Source organism: Tyto alba, unplaced genomic scaffold, assembly GCF_018691265.1.
Source record: "Tyto alba isolate M040663 unplaced genomic scaffold, T.alba_DEE_v4.0 Super-Scaffold_9, whole genome shotgun sequence".
NCBI classification, from domain to species: Eukaryota; Metazoa; Chordata; class Aves; order Strigiformes; family Tytonidae; genus Tyto; species Tyto alba.
This window is the reverse complement of record NW_024881330.1, coordinates 6511561-6525341: the sequence shown is the minus strand read 5'-3', so window position 1 is coordinate 6525341 and position 13781 is coordinate 6511561. Positions and strand designations below refer to the sequence as shown.

Here is a 13781-nt window from a genome sequence, read left to right as displayed (position 1 = left end):
AGTGCTGCTGAACAGATGATTCTTCCAAAAGCCATCCTTTAAGCTTTGAGTTATCTCAGGTATGTTAAGAGGTCTCCAAACCAGACATAATTAAATCACTGACCTGAGGCATTATCTCCCAGAACAGTCATCTGCCATGTATAGAAGCAGGGCAAGCCAGACCCATTTCACTATAAACGTCATCACTTTCCCCCTGGCAACGCATATTCCACAAGTCCCTAGAGGAAGACATTTATGCTTAGGAGTAAACCTGCCCTTGACAGCACAAGGATGCTTTTGATAAATTCATCTTCACTTCTGTCATGCTCTGCATGCCACTCTCAGAATCTCTCCCAGCTTCCTCTGAGTATCTCCACGATCAGAAGTCCTCATGGAAATACTGTCAGATCTCCTTTCTCTCTCAAAACAGTCTCTTTCTGAAAGCTCCTGCTGACTTGATCAATGCTGATTCTGACAATTCAAAAGCTTTTACAGGCCACTCAATTTTCATTATAAATGGGTAAAAAGCTAGACTGGATAACACCCTAAGAAAGTTGGTCTGACTCCACAGTAGACCCTGATTTGAGCAGATGATTGGAATAGAGGTCCCTTCCAACCTGAATTATCCTATGAACCTATCTTATGAACAAAAATGGCTTTTTGCTATTCACTTCATCAGAGTAAGTAGAATAGCAGTCCCAGAAAGAAGCTAAGACTGGCTAAGAAGGACAGGTAAATGAACTTGTCATTCCTGGTGCTCCCTTTTTCTAGAGTAAACTCAGTCCAGAGAAGTCCACACAAGAGGCACCTATCACAAGAGAATTAACACCTGTGCTCTGCCTGGCCTGTTTACAGATGATCCCCATGATTCCAAAGAGTCTCAGATGAAACACAAGGGAGATAGATGTCCTCAGATTTATCATTTGGAATGTAGCACAGAAAGAAAACAATCAGAAGAAAAGCTCAGGTGCATTGAGGAAAGGGCTTACCTCTAGGTTGAATCTTTTAAAAACAGGTCTGTTAGCTACCTTTCTTCACACAGTATACTGTCATTTTCTGCTCTGAGAGAAACACCTGTGTTCGTATGATAAGCAGACACCTGACTTTGGGATGTAGAGTCACAAGGCAGAAGTGCTGATGCAGCCACATGTACTCCTCCTGTCTGCAGGTGTGGTGACCAAAGTGGCTACAGTCATATCCTTGACCACCCCTATCCCAGCCACAGTTGTGTCTTTATTAAAACCAGTGAAGAATTCCCACCAAAGCCAGGGGTTTAGTACACATAATGCAAGAATTACAAATTACGCATTCAGCCCTTTCTTCTTGTCTTCATTCTTTCAGCACTATGTTGTGTTTGTGTCCTTTATCCAGAGACAATGTCTCATCACTTGTGCCCAACACAGTTAGCTCTGTCTTTTCATTGAGTACCTTTCTTCATCTACAGTGTGTTCCTCATCTTTGATCTACCATCTGACAAGGCAGCAGATACTTCATGCTGCTCTCCTGATTCTGGCATTAGATTCATCCTAATTTAATCTAACTAATTTATTTCAGGGTCCACCATCACCCCTAATTCTGGGCCACTCTTAGCTTATAGTCATGGAGACTTCAAAGTTCATAGCAGAAAAAACATGTATGTGCTAAATCAAATTTCACCCTCGTAAAGTCCAAGCTGAGAGGTTGGGTATGCCCTGTGAGGCTCTAGAGGAAAATGGATAAATATGTTTGAACACAAATAACTCTTGTGCAGCAGTAACTCTAAGGCTCACAATTCAGCAGGGATCTTGACATCTGCTGTTTATCCCCAAGCAGGAGCACCGAGCAGAGGAACAGAGTAGCCATGGTTACATCCCTGTCCCTGCTGCAGGTCACTCCCACCTTCGGGAGTTACCATGATCACATAGTCCCACCCTAGGATAGACTGGCTTTCCAAATCATCCTACATAGCCAGTTTCACCCTGTATAGCCTGTTTATGGCTCTGGAGAATGATTAACTTGCCAAGGATCCTAATTAACTTGCTATGAGGGGCCTTGCACATCTGAGGTAGTGCTTGACGGTCACACACACGGGTCACCACAGAGCACTGCTGATCTAGCAGCTGCTGAAAACAAAGGAAAACCATTCCCCCCACCGCCAGAGCCCAATGTGTGTTCCGCATGTGCTGCTATAGGCAAGAGGGTTATGCTGTTGTGTATTTTTAGTTCAACTAACAGTGACTATTTCTGCATTCCAATTTCTGATGCTGAGTTATCCCACCTTCTGTTTCCCGATTAGGGTATTATTATTAGCTACACTAAACCGATATGCTTCTCAGCATGGCAAGTTTAATAAAGCACTAATGTCACCCACCACCAACGCAAGTCACCTAAAGAAAACAAGGCCTAATTTACAGTGCTACTAAAAATTAGCAAGAGTCTGCTGATCATTCCTCACTAGTTTTTTTTTTTTTTTTTTTTCTGGTTTGTTTTGTTTTGTTTTTCCAACAATCTTTCTTCCCTCTACAGACAAAAGAATTGACGCAATCCAGATTCTATTCCTCCCTTTCCCACCATAAAAGACAGAACATATGTAAGGGTCTTTAATATAACCTTCTGGAATTATTATTCCTCTCCATTTTGGGACTACCTGCAGATGTTGACTTCTTGCAAAAAAAGGGTAGCCTTTATGAAATAATGTCTCTCTACCTTGTCCCTCTCTACGTTGTCCCTTCTCAATGTCCCTGGTTTTGCTGCTTAGTTCCTCACACAAAGACAATGAATGTTCTGGTGGTCATGACATCCCAGGCTAAGACATCAGCATGACTTTGATCCATCTACAGCAGACAACAAAAGCTTTTTGACCAACAGGGTTCAGGCTTCCATGCCTTTCTCAAACAACAATCCCTTCACAGACTTATGCATTATCTTTCCTTCTGAAAAGACTTTTGTACATGGGGATGAATCCTGCTGTTTCTGTGGTCAGTCGCAAGCATCCTATAGCTTCTAGTGGTGAAAGGGCTGGGTGGCCGTAGAGCAAAACACTCTAGAACATAACACAATGCAACTTTATTTTCTCTAACATCTATCCTGGCAAACTGTACCTTCACACCGCTCAGCTTAAACACAGCTGCAAAGGGAGAGGGAGACGGAGAGAAAACAAAGAGGTGACTTGGACAGAAGAGAGGAGTTTTCATCTGATATTTTAAGCCAAGACAGTCAGTCAAAGAAAATAAATAGGGCTGTACTGCTGTGTGTTGTAGAGTAGATTTATGCAGTGTAGTGTACTGTGTAAGAGCCTGCAAGAGTCGCAGCATAAGACACTGCTCAGCTCTAATGAAATCCATCTGCCTTGTCCCACTGAGATCCTCGTGTCTTAAGACATGGGATAGTTGGGTCCTAATAGCACAGCAGAGCTGTACAACTGTAAGCCAGTACCTGCTGAACTCAGGTACTCAATCACACAGAGTCTGTGCAGTTGCTACAGGTATTGGCAGCTAGCAAGCCTGCATCATAGGCTCAAAACCTGTAGCTCAGAGACTCAGTCCTCTGCAGAAGCCAAAATATGAGTAAGCACTCAAATTTTCTTAGATCACACAAATCCAGAAAAGTGGTATAAAGGGACAAGATCTTCCATAACTGTGTTGCCCCATGTTTCCCCATCACCTCTATAACAAATGGGACACTTTCCTATGCAAACAAAATCATTTCAGCAGTTGTTTCATGCAGACATCCTCAAAGCTGATGCTCACAAGGCAAGAGCCTATTTAGCTAGACCATGAGGTTACACCATCTACAAGCATCATCTGATCACAATAAGATCAAGTCAAAGCCACTGAGAAGAACAAGAGGCTATAAGTGAAAAGGAAAAAGAGATAATATAATAGGTATGGAAATTGTCATACTGAAACACCCCACTTGTAGAGGAGTCGGTGTAGGAAATACTGGTCCTTTTGCTCTGTTCTTTATGAAAACATTCTCAGAAAACAGGATTGCTTTTACTACTGCCACAGTGGTTTTGGCAGTACGGGCTGACAAATTGACAACTGAGATACAAATAACATTTCACTCAAGCCACATCCTCCAAGTAATACTCATGCTCTTTTGGGCCATAAAAAAAAAGTAATGGAACACTGCTTTCTAGCCTCAGAAATAAACGCAATGTTAGCAGTATGTTAGAAACTAAAATTACACATTGGAAGATGCTGGCAGAGCAAGATTCCTTCCCAGTCATGCAGATCTGGATAGTAATGAAATAGGAAAGATTTGCTTGCCCAACTAGCTGGACAAAGAAAGAGCCTGCTGCTCCCCAGGCTGCTAAATGGTGGCATCAGGGTCCTAATAGCACAATAGTCCCTACCAAGCCAAGTTACATTAAGAAAGTCCCACTTGTCATTGTGCTACATACTGTGAATCCTTAAGAGCTATGCTGTTACCAGGAGGTCAGAATTTGAAATTTATGTGCAAGAGAGGCAGGCAGCAACCTATTGTAACACCACTGTTATGCATTTTCAATACGTCTAATGTATAATGAATAATATCAGCAATTCTGTCTTTAAAGTCCAATAGGTTGAATAAGATCTGCCCTATCCATGACAATACCATATACCTAAGAAAAATAATAACTAGTGTAGATAAATATATCTATTAGACACAGATTAGAAAGTACAAAACCAAGAATTCATTAAGTTTATATACCAGCAGAAAGTCAAACTACTGCTTAGACTGTCTTATACCTATGATCCTTAGGATGAGAAAACACAAGAGGTGTAAAGAATGTGTGAGGATAAAGTGCCTTGTGCAGTAAGAGAAACAAACTCTGTGGATCCCTCTGTGTTCACTGAAGATGAACTTGGTTGCTCTGTGAATGACAGCAAAAGCAGAGTCACTCTACCTGACACAGCCATAAAAATGGCTCAAGAAAATTAATATTGACCAAAAAAAAAAGGTTATTTCCTTATCAGGTGTGGATGGGCCACAACTCCTGTTAATTTCAAGGGGACCAAACAGATAGGGAGTGTCCATTCTCTAATAAAAAAATCTCACTCTCTCCCTACTCACTGGGAAAACTTTTATTTTCCATGGTTACGTGTCTGTCTCATTAAACAGCAAATCTAGCCAATCAACATACAGTGTAAAGGGAAAAAATTACAATATTACAACAGAGAAAATCATAGAGTGTGATTATTGAATGGAGTAATAAATGGCAGTTTGCACATAGCCTCAAAATAAAATTAATAGCATTGTTAAGCTAAATGCAAGGTACAACATTCATCATCAAATCATCTCTTGCCTCGGGTTACTATAGAGTAGGATCTGGAAAACAACGCTTTCCTTATTTAAAAAAAAAAAAAAAAAAAAAAAAAAAAAAAAAAATCCCTGGCTGCATCATTTCAGAAATACCTGTTTCAACCTGTTGGCAAATGCTGACTTTTGAACAGCAACTATTGTATAAGTCTTCTTTTGTTCTGAGCTCCAGGAAACACAGTGGGTGACTAATGAAAATAAGTATCAGGATTTTAAATGATTCCTAGTAATATCATTAGATACAAAAATAGCTTTTTTCCTTAGAACAGTGCTAGTGAACAACATTAAGTGGGCATCAAGAGACCAGCTCCTAACAGCCATGCACAAAGCAAACAAAAGACTGTGTTCCCTTTCATTACTAAACAAATAAAATATGATAGAACAAGCCATAAGGCAAAATGAAAAAAAGAAATTCTCCTAGGCTTTCTGATTTAAGCAAGGGAAAGAGGGTTGGGAATTGGGGGGCACTGAGCATTAAAAATCAGTTATCTGAGGTCAGGAACATCCTTGATGTTTACACTGATATCAGACTCAGTGCCCTGACTTTCCATAAACAGCCCTCCACAGAGGGCAAAGCAGTGCTCGTGAAAACACCCTTTCCTGCCTTTCCCAGAGTAATTTCTAAGAGAAGTTTTTCAGCCCCGTAGTAATCAAAAGTCCATGTATGAGTTCTGGCTTCCCTGTAATCATCTTCCCACAGCTAGCAGCAAATTAAGACTATGTAATAATACTTGCAGGGTGTTAATGTGTAATCCCTGAAGCCCTTTGACCTTCAGTGATTTGCTTGCTCTGATGAGAGTATCACTGCTCCATACCTTACTGAGACGTCCCTTGATTATGCACTTTACATCTCTGCAACATGTATAAACAGGATTTTGATTTTGTTGCTGGTATCTCAGTGTCAGAAACGTGATCAGATTTGCCCTTTTTTACAGGCATTTTTACAGTCACTTTTATTCCCTCTCTTTTATTACAAAGGAGAAATTGCAAGATATAAATATTCTATCAGACACCAAATATTACGCAGAAATACACTGTAATGTGGCCAGGCTATTCTAGTGTCCTGAGGACTGTAGCCCTACAGTGTCTCTGTTTCATTAATATCATTATCCAAAATCATCCTTCTCGATTAAACTTAGTGTCCTTGAGTGCTGTTATTAACATGAATCAAACAGCCCCTTGTAGAGAAGACCTGTTGTGATGATAAGATCAGGTTCCTAAGGAAATTATTTTGCAAATCAAAGCACTGATTCCAGATACCTGTCTGTGTTTTCGTTTTCTGTCTCTCACCCTAGCAAGTTCCCTTGGGATGGAACATAATTCTCAGGTCATTTTTATAACACTTCTGTATGAGAACCAGGCATTCTCAAATTCCTTGTTCTCCTGTACCTGGCAGGAGGAGGGTGTTTATAATCAGAGAGAAAAGGTGGGCCCAATTCTGCTTTCTGCTATATACCTATAATCTCAGATTTTCTTCCAGCTCCTGGTGATTTTAGGATGATCTGCAGACAGGTAGCAAAACACAAGGTTGGGACGAAAAAGCCCTGTGGTTTTCAAATCAGGTTTAACATGAAAGACAGGTGCCCCTTAGCCTTTACTGTATTACGTGGTATTGGGTCAAAAACAGATTGTCCCCACGGTATAATTAGGAAGCAGAATTATAACTGTATCAAATCATGGAATGAGCTCAGAAGCCTTCTATTAAAATGCTTATCATCGTTATAGACAGTGGCATTTCCAGCCACACAGACGAGGATGATCTGGGGAGGACACAGGAAGATCAGGACACCAGACAGGGAGAAAAGGGATTTAGAGGAGATAGAGACAGCAGTAACATCTTTCTTTCTCCTTACTGCTGAATAAATAAATAAATAAATAAAAATAGTTATGTGGAAGTGGAAAGAGCTCTCTGCAGTCATTACATAGCAAACACTTACCGCTTGGCTTAAACTTACTTCTTATTCTCTCCCCCTTCATTTCTCTAAGACATGTATGCACTCATCCACATATATTTGCCTGCACAAGGACACTCCACATCTTTGGATCAATTCTGGTTTTAAAATGACAAAGACCATCCCCATATGCCTTTGAATTAGAGCTGATCTTCCTACCTTTTAAAATGTACCCAGTACATGCTTTCTCACACACAGATGAAGTGAGCATCTCTTACTGCCTGACCATCACACCCACATCTTTAAGATTTTTTTTATCTTCTTAGAAGGTGTAAAGGCTTAAGAGCCGTATTTTTACAAATATATATACACATCTATTCACAGGTATGATTGTGTTGTTATTACAATGATTTAGTCTGGCTTTAAAGTACTTAAGGTAAATGTGCCTGTTGTGGACTACAGTGAGGTTTCTCATCTTGGCTATTCATACACCTCTCTGGTTTACAGCTCTATTCTGAATATGATGAGAGAGATTTATTTGTGGAGTGGGCAGAGACAGAAGTGTGTTGTCGCATGATTTCTTTTTTTAAGGGTTATTAATTACCACAACAACCTTTGCTCTGCTGCTACTGTCCACTTTTATTTTGGAAGCACAGCAATTCAACACTCTGATCACATTGGGTTCCCCGATCACACCATTTTCTACCAATCTTTTTGAATATTATTTATTCTTCCTTATGTATCTCGGTGGAGTAGAGAGAGAGGGACAGTATGGCAGAGATGGGAAACATGAGCCAGAAAACATGCTTGCCTTGAATTGTCATTACACTGCCGTTGGAAGGAGCGAGCTGGAAAACTAGCAACAAACGCTCACACTCAAACACACACCAGGCACACACACATCAATCACGGGGAGTTTGTGAGCAGCCCCACAGCTCTTACCTGGGTTGTCTGGGATCCCTCTGCAGTGTACCTCCCTCTCCCCTATTTTTCCCCACCCGTGGGGATCAGCAGTGCCGGTGCCGGTGCTGTGGCTGGGTGACGGTGCAGGTAGGGGACAGCAGGCAGCTGGCTGCAGCCTCGGCTGCCGGGCTCTGGCTCCTGCCAGGGCTGCTGCTGCTGCTGCTGCTGCTCCTGATGATGCTGAGGAGGAGGAGAGCCGAGTGAGGAGGAGGAGGATGCTGGCGGTGATGCTGTTGCCATGGTTACCCAACTCAGTGGCGGCAGCGGCACCGCTCAGCGCAACAGCTGCCCCAGCACCCAAATCTCCTCGGCACCCATCATGGCCAAATGTCCCTTGGTGTACGAGCATGAGTATGTCACCCCAGAGCCCTTCCAGGGGGATGGCGACAGTGGGGAGGATGGCAGTCCTTCCTTGATGCAGCATTGGGGCTCTTGGAAAACAGATGCAGCGATTCATCCAAAATGTTTGCATTCTCTACTTGTGGATAAAGACCTTGCTGCCATGCACAGGTCAAACACCAGCTTCTAGGAGGCCAGATTTTCATTTTTCAGGGATGCCTTGCATTTTTATAAGGAAGTGAACAAAACGGTAAAGCTGAGAAGGGGAATAATTTTCAAAGTTCCTGTTTTGATGCAATTTCAAACTTTTTCTCTTTTAAACTGAAGGTCAACCTTCTTTCTTTAAAACTAGACTTAAAAGTAGGATTTTACTGTCTTCTTGTGTAAAGGTGTTTTTTTTGCACAGAGAAATCCCCTTATAAGTGAGTTCCTTGTAAGAGGGAACTTCCTCTTACCATGAAACAGTGAAAAAAATCCTGTTTGAAATGAACCCTCCTACACAGCTCAGGGCACTAATACTTTCATGCCTAATTTCAGGAAGCATACAAGCTGAATTTTGCCTTTCTCTAGGGATCTGAAAATAAAGGAAAAAGACCTCAGGTGGAGGGACTGCCACATGATCAAAATGCAGAGTACTAACTGAGAAAGACATGTGAAATCAAGGCATTCAGTTGCCATTTATCTATCAAATACACGTGTCATGAGGGTCTCATTTGGCACTGGAACATCACAAGACACAGCAAGGTCACAACAATTAAATGTCACTCCCATCCAAAAATGTCAGTGCAAAGCTGTATAACGCTCATAAGCCATGACAGTTCTTTCAAGAGCTGGTAGTGTTTGCAGGACATTGTGAAACCCACTGTCTAAAACCTACCAAAAAAGAAAAATCACTGGTGGAAACTTTCTAAAGGGATTCACTTTCTACTACCAGGGCTCTGCTCGCAGCTTGGATGCTGCACACAATATGAATCTATGAGCCTGAGGCACCAAAAACATGCACTGGTGTTTCTATTAAAGTATCAGACCTGGTGATATAGTTGTAAGAAGTGTGTTGGCAGCACCTCTTCTCAAGGTATTCTAGAAGACAGTGTCTCCACACCATGTTCATTTAAAGAGTCATGACATTCATATAAAGGCATTTTCAATGTATCTCACTGGTATGGAAGAACCTGGAACCATGCAAATGAAGAGCAAAATGTGCCAGCCAGCATACGTTTTCAGACTTCCTTGGAATAGCTTCCCATTTCCCAGCCTTTATGTATCTTATAAAACTAGTTATCATATAAATCATTCCCCCTATAGATTTTTTAATTAATATCCTTTTAGGCAACAGTTCTGATGTTCACTCAGAGACTATATGGAATAATTGACTCAAAGGGTCTTTTTACTGTTCAAAAAAGAATTAAGAAAAGTTATTTATTTTAATCTTTTTAAACGTCATGCATGTAAAATTAGACAGTATTTTGAACCCTTTTTCAAGAACTAAAAAATAATATTTGGTGAATGTATGGCCCAGAGAATTCCCCAATGTTATTTGAGGTGCAGGGGGAGAAGTACTTTGCACAAGTAAGTACAAGAAATATATTTGTACAAGAAGTACATTGCAGTAATGATTGTGAGCAAATCTAAATCGCCCACTCCGTAACTAAATAAATGACAGCAAAACCCATCGTTATTCTGAATAGATCACTGAAACCACAAACAGATCTTATTTCTGCTAAATCAGGGAATATACTGCAAAATTTATCTGCTGAGGTATGGGTAATCAGCTTGCAAGATTATATTTTCCAACTTTTCTTATTAGGGTTATTCTCTGAGAGCTGCATTTCTGATTTCAAGGACACACATGAGAATACCAGAAGATATTTGGGCCCTTTGGCTTCAGATGCTTCAGCTCAGCATGTCTGTTCTGATGATCTGCCTATCTTAATTCTCTTGGCGCTATTCTGCAACACTGAGGAAAAATACACCTCAAAGGACATGCAGAGCCCACTGAAACCAATGGCTCATAGCTCACTGTCTGGACCCTGGAGAGTGCGCTTTTTGAACTGTGCCAAAGGAGTACAAAGTGGATACAAAGTTCTAAGAAAACAACCCCCCAAAAAAAACCCAAACAAACAAAAAAAAAAGGAAAAAAAAAATAATTTGACCTCAGCCATGCAAGGAGGTCTTGTATGATGGGATCAATGACTTGCACCAGTTCACTAGGGAAATAAATCATGTCAATATTTGAAACATGTTAATTTCATAAACAGATGTGATTCTACAAAGAAAGGACATGTCACAGCCATATTTGACAGAGCCTAGAGGAAAGGCTGCATTTGTAGTCATAGCTTTCATTTTTGAGGGTAGAATATATGTCATATGTTTTAACCCTGCTTAGAAATTACTGACCTAAGACAACTCAGATGGTACTAGACACTTATGTTTATGCATCGTAGTCATGTCTAGATTATTTTCTTGCTTTAAATACTGAAGAGGTAAATCAACTTGTGTCTCCTATTCTTTCCCCTGTTGCTAGAAAGACACCAAGGTTGACTAACTTAACTGTGCTTATCTTCAGCACCCTGAGGTAAAGGCAAATCCCATCCCTAACTCTTGTTTCAAAGAGCTATCACACCAAATCAGACAAATGAGTTCTGAAGCCTGTCGACAAAGATTAAAACCAAAACATACTTTCCGAAAATGCCTTCTTAGATACCAGCTTAGCCCCACAGGAGCCTAAGGTTTCAGCAGTGGAGATGTCTGTGTGCCTGTTTAGCTGCTGAACGTTCCCAGACCCGTTGAAATCTCAACAGCACAGACATTCTTGGACACACTTGGTGTCCCAGAGCCCAGTATAGGCAGGAAATGTCATATTCTAGATTGTTTGTGGAGAGCCTTTGGGTTATTTAATAATAACCTGGAGCAGAAATTCCCATTAGGTAGCAGGACATCTAATAGATGTTCAGTGGAGCAGTCTGTCCTACAGGGCCATGTTGGACTGGGAATCATTTCTACAGGCTGTGGACTCCTTGTCACTCTGCCACCCTACATTACTTGAGCTGCAGTATAATAGTCAGTCTACCAAATCCACCAAGAGCAGGATTAAATATATATATATATATATACATATATATATATATATATATATATAAGTTTAAAATTAATTGAAATAAGATCAGAACTGAAAACTTCCCCAGATACCTGAATGTCAGCACATAAAACCTTACATGATGAGGCACAAGCATGTGAATTAAACACACATAAAGGACAAGGAAGTGAGCGTGTCTCAGGCAAGCTGTTGTATGTGACAGGGAAAGACCACGCCACTAAGCTTCCACCTGGAGGACCCAATGAATGTTCACAGGCAGAGACCATATCCTGGCTGCAACAGCTTTCTTCAAGCTCTGGGACACAGTCTGCAGCATGAAAACCCTGTGAGAGCACACTGTGGTTGTGTCACATTTCAACAACGTGGCTAGGGAGCAGAAGGTAGGGCCAAATGCATGCTTCAGGCTAGCAGCAGGAGAATCAACAGATCTGTATTTAATGGACAGAGAAAGTTAAGTTTCTCTTTTGATTAACAGAGAAACTAAATTTACGTCTTGATTGTGATGCAGAGTTTCCAGGGACTGTTACTTTATACTCGACTTTTATAATTTCAGGAAAAGGTAAGGTCCAAAGAAAAAGTGTCTAGCCCAAAAGAACAGATAGCACTTTCTGTCTTGGGGCTTTGATATCTTCTGGATCCTCTATACCCTCTAGGAACATTCAAATGGCTAAGACCCGTTTAGGAGGCATTGCACCAAACTGCTATAACAGAGTTTGAAACACCTTCTAATGTGAAAGGCAACACAACCTCACATAATCCAGTTTCACAGTATGCAACGAAGGAGTAGTTAAGCAAAGGAAGAATGAGAAAAACAGAAGAGGGGATCAAAAGGTGCCTTTCATGCAGCTATTTGATATAATATGACCCGAATGGTTAACTAAAATATATCCATATTTATTTTGATGTAGCTGGTAACAGTCCTCCATCATTCATGCCTCATCAATGGAAGAGTTCAAAGTCAGATTGGCTGGGGCTTTGGGCAACTTGATCTAGTGGAAGGTGCCCCTGCCCATGTCAGGGGCATTGAACTAGATGATCTGTAAGATCCCTTCCAATTCAAACCATTCTATGAGTCTGTGATTCTAATAAATGATAAATAAAGATTTCTGGGGAGTACCACAGTATAAAGGTGTTTTTAAAATAATGCAGCATTTTTAAAATCATGCAGCATTTCCACGTATCATACAGAAGAATTAAAGGTAAAGATTACAACACTAGAAAAAGAATAATCCCTTGCAGTATATAGTATATTTTATCATTTTACTATATATATATTTCACACAAAACCCACATAGTATAATATATACAAGAATCACAAAGACTTGGCTTGCTTTAATAGTTGTATCCAAGAAAAGCTTCAATGGAATAAGCTTATACTTCTCCTTACAAGTCCTTATACTTATCCTGTCCTCAAGCCACAGAGTCCTCATTCAGCTGCTATCTATTTAATATTTAGTTTCATTCTGCCATTCAATTTGTAATCCAGCATCTTACTTGTTACAACCAACCTGACAAGTAAACAGCCTTGCTTTAAGTAAGAAAAAAAGCTACATTTACCCACCAGTGCTCTTCTTACCTGAAAGGCAGTTGGAGATGTCAGGATACAGTCTTCTAATTCATGACTCTGGAAGACTGCATAATAAGTAGGAAACCCAGATTAAATAAACTAAGGACGTTTCAAATGCTTGACACAAGACAAGCATCTGATAAGACTTGAAGGAAATACAGCAGTATTAGGAGTTCAAAAATGATTTCTGAAGTGTCTTTGTGTACCATAGAACAACGTTCTGGGAAATAACACGTCTACTGGCAGTGAACTGTACGACTGAGGGATAAACACATTCTGGACATCTTTAAAGAGAGACCAATATGTGATATCTATTTAAGCACATCTTTCTAGGTTCTTCTGCAAAACACAACAGTTTGATTTGGAGGTATGTTCCTTATCTTACCAATGGCTGAATCAAAAACTCAACACAAGCACACAAGATTATCATACTCTATCCTTAGTTTTATTCCCACAGCAGGTGGGAGGCATGGGGGAAGGGGGATTTTGTGAACAAGCCAGTCCAGACCTCAAAGATCATGTTACAGACAGACTCAGGAGCTGCAGAACATTTAATTCACTATTGTAGTACCTCACAGAATCACAAACATTCATTATTTTTCTAAACATCCCTATGGGAAAAGGTCTGTCATTTCCATTTATTTTGTGCATGGAAAACCAG

General features: G+C 40.5%; 1 protein-coding gene across 2 annotated transcripts in view; it reads right to left on the bottom strand.

The window, feature by feature from the left end:
- FAM135B (family with sequence similarity 135 member B) overlaps positions 1-13173 on the bottom strand; it is a 220671-nt gene extending 207498 nt beyond the window's left edge. Inside the window, exon 1 of one of the 2 annotated variants that reach the window (XM_033011811.2) lies at positions 13130-13173. The gene's annotated coding sequence lies outside the window, so the exon portion shown is untranslated. Of the gene's footprint in view, positions 1-8096; positions 8223-13129 lie in introns of those variants that run through there. The other variant, XM_033011810.2, reaches the window with a different exon arrangement.
- Positions 13174-13781: the final 608 nt, after the last annotated feature.